At 32.7% G+C, this 6,000-nt stretch overlaps 1 long non-coding RNA gene across 2 annotated transcripts in view; it reads right to left on the bottom strand.

Annotated features, from left to right (window-relative positions):
• Positions 1-3,266: 3,266 nt before the first annotated feature.
• LOC141377537 (uncharacterized) overlaps positions 3,267-6,000 on the bottom strand; it is a 188,243-nt gene continuing 185,509 nt past the window's right edge. For both annotated transcript variants that reach the window (XR_012389800.1, XR_012389799.1), the window contains one exon: positions 3,267-3,944. This is a non-coding gene — a long non-coding RNA (uncharacterized lncRNA). The remainder of the gene's footprint in view (positions 3,945-6,000) is intronic.

Below are 6,000 nucleotides of genomic sequence, written 5' to 3'. Positions count from 1 at the left end.
ACAGGGTATGACTCCAGCAAAGAACGGTTTCAAAAAGTAGGTATGACAAAAACAGAAGCCCCCCCAAAAAATTAACAAGTAACAGGGTGAGAATGTGGTAAAATCTGAAAATGTGGTAAAAATCAGGGCTTTTCTTTTTCTGAATTGCTTTTTTAAATTTGTCAGTTAAGTTTAGGGAAGTGGATGGACGGGACAATCTGTGCTTTGGAAAACACACTGAAAAAAATTATTCAAAGATGATCTCTTGAATTTACTAAAATATTTAAGGTTAAGTGGTTGTAAACAATTAGTTTGGGCTGGATTTAAACAAACAAATTAAGTTAAACATTACTAAAGTTAATTTATTTGCTTAAATTGAACACAAACAAATTTTTTACAACAATTTTGCAGACATTTTTTCAGTGCACTATTGGTTGGGTTTAAGGAAAGAAGAGGATGGGTAAGTCAATCTATAGAAAAGTCAGTCAGTCAGTCAGTGAGTCAGTCGGTCAGTGAGTCAGTCAGTCAGTGAGTCAGTCAGTCAGTTGACAGCAGCCTCTGGTGGATTTACACAAGAACAGCTGGTGCGAATGGCACTCGCAAGATCTTAAAAAGTGTACACAGTGCTTTCTGGTGGATGCCCATAATCAAAATCTACAAAAACATACCTCCTGGGATGTATTTAGCGGTTTCCAGAATATAGAACGTTTTCAGAATGAGCCTGGGGTATAGCTATGTATGAATAAAAAATACAAGTGATTCAGAAATTCAGCAGATGTCAGAGATATGTACTAATGTACTTTTGTATTATTTATAAGTGCCAATATCTCAAAAGATAAAAGCTGGTGAGACTGATGAGTCACTTACAGTCTATGAAAAACAACAACAGAAAAAAAAAAACAACATCACCCAGAATGTATCAAGTTATCATCATGCCGGACCAACATGTGGAAGCATTACATCAGTCTCTTCAGATGAAAAATACATGAAAATGCTCCATATCTAGCCCAGACCGAGTCCTAAAAGAGAGAAAAGATAAAAGACGCAGCTGACAGAACTTGTCCTCTGGGAGAGAGTTATAAAGACTGTAGGAGAAACTCGTCTGCTCTCTAAGGCCATGTTCTTATAACAATACTGCCAGTCTTTGCATATTCCGCAATCTGATAACACTGTTTATTTACAGTGCCATACAATTACATTACAAGAGATTTGCTTTCTTTCTGTAATTTCTCATGGGTAATCACAGCCCTGACGCTATTCAGAAAAACAACACATTTGACAATGTGATTTAACAATAAATGTTGATAACAGTACTTTAACATTAGTCACTTGCATATTAGGCACAGAAGTTACTCTTGTTACTGTTTGGCCTTCACTAACAAAAAAATAGTTCAAAGACAAAGCGACCCAATCTTACAGGAAAATGTACATAATTTATTTCAAATTTCTTTGATTAGGCTTCCATGTTGTTGCTAACACTACCCCGAATAAACACTTCCCTCCTCCAACAGCCCATAACTTCCTATTAAAAAAACTAAATAAACATAATTAATAAGTAGTAAATGAGTCATGAATATGTATTCATATATTATTGCTCAGCTTAAGAATCAACAGAGTAACCCAGCAGATAATCTAAAACGGGAATCCACACCTTGTCAAAAGTCTTTAAAGAACCAGTACACCAGTCTAATTTTTTCCAATTTAATGCAAGCAAACACTTCTTTTACCCAAGCATCAAAACAGGGTGGAGAGTTTCCCCTTTAAAAAGATGAGACATCTTGCTAGTAAAGTAGTGAAAGCTAAACCATTTTGGTCCATTACGGAAAGGATAGTGTCTACTGCCAGATTTGTATCCAGATCTATGTCGATCGCATCCTTTAAAGTTTTAATTACTTTAATCCAATAATCAAATAATTTAGGGCATTCCCAGAACATGTGGATGAGATCCACTGGTGATTGCTTGCACCTAATACATGCATCACTGACAGAGAGATATTTTTTAGCACTAGTGTAGTAAATATGTAGAATCTTACATTGTATAAGCCCAGGTCTTGCACATATAGAAGAGGTGTGTGTGTGTGTGTGTGTGAGCTTAAGAATTTATGCTCCTATTGTTCATAGATTACTCAAAACCTAAGTTCTCTTCCCAAGTACCTCTGGCTTGATTTGCAGAGTCTGGATTAATATTGTGAATCAGATTATAAATTACAGAAACGCAATGTCATGAGTGGTTCAAGCTTTAATAAGTCATCCAGTGAAGATTCAGGAGGACGATTTTGGAAAATGAGAGAATATTTTTTGCACAAAGTGTCTTGAAAAAAACAAAATAAATGGGAATAGGTCAATGTACATATTTTATGTACATATTTTATGTTTTTAATGAATTTACACACTGTGAATTAAAAAAAAAAAGCAGTACATCCCAACCCAACTTCTCAACTTTTTAAATGTAAAGTTTGATTGAATTGAGGTTTAATTAATTAATTAGTTACAACAACATGTAATTTGGGTAACACTTAACAATAAGGTTGTATTAGATAATGTGCTTGCTAACATGAACAAACAATGAACAATACATTTATTACAGTATTTTTTTATGTTATAACATTACAGTTGTTCAGTTTTAGTTCGTAAACTCACAGTACATTAATTAATGTTAACAAGCATACATTTGGATGTTAATAATACATTAGTAAATTGTCACCTTAGAATTATAAGGTTCTATCTGACATTTTTGTCAAACTTGAGTTATTCCCATATTCTTATATATTTTTATTAAATAACAACTTATTTACATGATCATGAAGCATATAATTCTATAAACATAATTCAATAATTCATATAAAGCATATCATTCAATAAATATTAGCCTATTATAGAAAATACCATATTACATAAAATTAACATCTGCATTGGACAACTTATTTAGCACAGCCTTGTAAGCTTAATTTGAACAAGAAAAATATTCCTACTAAAGCATTAAATAAATGATATATTTAGCAAAAAATCATCAATACATTGATACAACACATCATTGTTATTTTTTAAATTGATTTATAAGCAGACTGATTCTATTTCATGAAAAGTAATTCTTCACTTTATGATCTGCAGAGAGAACCTTATAATTCATAGCAGAAACTTTTTAGAATTAGAAGGTTCTATCTGCGTTGCATTACCCCAATTTGCAAGATGATAAAAGAGAATTTTGATAATTGACATTTTGAGTCTCCGTCATGTTAATGTTTGAAAGAGAACTGTTACACACATGTTGTTTGCTATATGGAATGCAAAAACTTTGCAGCTCAATGTCTCAAAATCATTTACAACACAGACAGTACCTTATAATTTCAAGGCAACAAAATATTGAACCATGATTAATAAATGCTGTACAAGTATTGTTTATATTTAGTTAATGTTATAAATACATGAACTAATAAAACCTTATTGTAAAGTGTGAGTTGTAATTGATTAGATTTAAAATTGCAATGATCGAATAAAATTGCAGACTTATTAGTCAGAATCAAAAAGCCAAAGCTTTAGCTGAAGCTGTTAATCTAAACCAGCTCCTACATATTGGTTTTTGTAGGTTAGTCTACTACATAAATCATATTGATTATTACTTAGCTTGCATTTCTTTGACCAGAACAGAATAAAAAACAACCATCTTCATTCAATTTCACTCGCGCTCCACTCAAATCATGTATATGTTTACTGTCATCTTAGTGCTGAGTAGAGACAACCGAGGGGAGGCATGGCTGAGCCCACAAATCCATCTTCATGCGGCATATCATCTCCGACGGAGCCCATGCGGAGTTGTGCTTCATGCTAAATGGAATGAAGTCAGCCGAATATGATGGTCCATTAGGACTGGTAGAGTTGGGCAGCGGGTCAGACTGTAGCAGGTGACAGGCTGATGAATAGCTTTCGGCAGGAGTCGGGTCGCATAGATGGCAGAGAGGGCAAGACTGTGGAAATAGAGAAAAGCGCAGGTTAAGCCCGAGTGCCTGTGTGATTGAGTCTCCATTTGGCATAGCAGCTGGGGCTTTCACCACTGTAGTCCAGGAGTCAGCGGATCAATCCTGAGTTTCTGTGACTGCAAATGGACTGGACTCAGATTGTTATTTCTTAACAAAGGCTTTAAGAAAAGGTCTTTATTTTTAAGGAGCAACTCTACTTATTTTGCATGGGGTGTGTAATTTATGACTTGTTTGATTAATACAGTCTCAGAAATAAAGGTACAAAAGCCGTCACTGTGGTAAATCTTTTCAAAAGACATGTAAGGTCCACACAGAGAGATTAATCAAAGGCAATATTCATGCACAATTTGTCAGTAAAGCTGGTTCTAAACCTCAAGCATGTGCTTTCAGATGAAGCAGAATTTAAAACTACGCTAAATTGGTTTTAAATTTGAAATTTAATCAGATGATAAGCACATAGAGAGAATTGTTCTTTGACAGCGTTTATTTCATAGCTTCTTAGTGAACTATGGCTCTGTGTCGAAAATGCTGCATGTAAAAATACCCCAACAAAATCACATTTTTTTACTCCATACCTCATAAGTCAAGTGTTTGAAATATATTTTTCTTTAAGATGATTTTGCAGATGTGTGTTTATTAGTCACACTGAATAAATTAATCCAGTTAAATCTTCTGTCTATAATTAAACTGTATTGGAATTTCCTTAGTTTCTTTGTGGATATTTGGAATTTCTGTGAGAAATCATCAAGCCCCTGGTTCACTTTGATAACTTTAAAGTATACTTTGTATTAAGGATGTCCAGATTCACAAAGAAACAGTAACACGGGCGGCATGACATCAATTTGTTGCCGATTCTGAGTTGATTCTGGAACATTATTCCTGTTTGAAAATTGAATCCACAACTAATCCCTACCCATAAACCAACCCTAACTCTAAATTATTAATAGCTGGATAACAATAGAAGCACATGACGCTAAAACTTAGCCCTTAAATCTGATTGGCTGATCAGAATGTTATTCCATGTACTATTTTGGACCTAATGTTTACCTTTAAGGTACAAATTTGTACCTTTTGAAAAGTTCTGCCCCAGTAGCAACTTTTGAACCATTACTTCTAATAGTAAATTGTAGTGCCAGATAAACAAGAACTTTTGAAATCTAGAATTTTTAAATATCAAAAAACTCACAAATAAACCTATATATATATATATATATATATATATATATATATATATATATATATATATATATATATATATATATATATATATATATATATATATATATATATATATATATATATATGATGCTTTTTCTTTAAAAAAATGTAGTAGCAAGATCTAAAAATAGCCTTAATTCATAGAAGTGATTCACAAATAATAATATAACTCAATGAACAACTTGGTGAACAACCAAGATCGCAATTTTGGCTGTCATTTCTTAAATGTTGCAATGCATGTTTGTTGAAATGAAACATGTACTGTAACTGTAGTGGGGATATTTGTAAATGTGTGTACATTTTATTCCAACATTGTTATTTTATAATGACAACAGTGTTCTGAATATTGCTGCTGTTAAATTGAAAGAATGTAGGGTGATCACCTATACATATGCACACTAGAATGATTTGTGTACTGTTGAAATGTTGCAGACATTTTTTTTTTTATCCCAAATAAACAATACTACGCTAATACACTACATCTACACTATTGTTTCTGACATCTTTGTTGTTGTTTTTTTATTACTGATGTGGACCCTAGTTTACAGTAGTTGTCTTCCTTGATGTGAATTGGCATTATGAAAACATCGTGAATTATGCTTAAAATTCTATAAAAATTGTTTTACTTTTCAGTAATAAATGTATGTCATGAGAAGCAAAAAGCTTGTCATCTTAAAATATTAACCGCATCACTTGAATCATTGAAGTGACAAAATCAGCATCAATATAAATATTACCAAATGCATATTAATGATTCATGCCCCAATACATAACACTGAATCACAAAACCATTGAACAATAAAGACTAAATGTATTATAAAAGACA

Source organism: Danio rerio, chromosome 14, assembly GCF_049306965.1.
Source record: "Danio rerio strain Tuebingen ecotype United States chromosome 14, GRCz12tu, whole genome shotgun sequence".
In the NCBI taxonomy this organism is placed as follows: Eukaryota; Metazoa; Chordata; class Actinopteri; order Cypriniformes; family Danionidae; genus Danio; species Danio rerio.
Note: the sequence above shows the minus strand (reverse complement) of the source record. Positions and strands in the feature narration are given on the sequence as shown.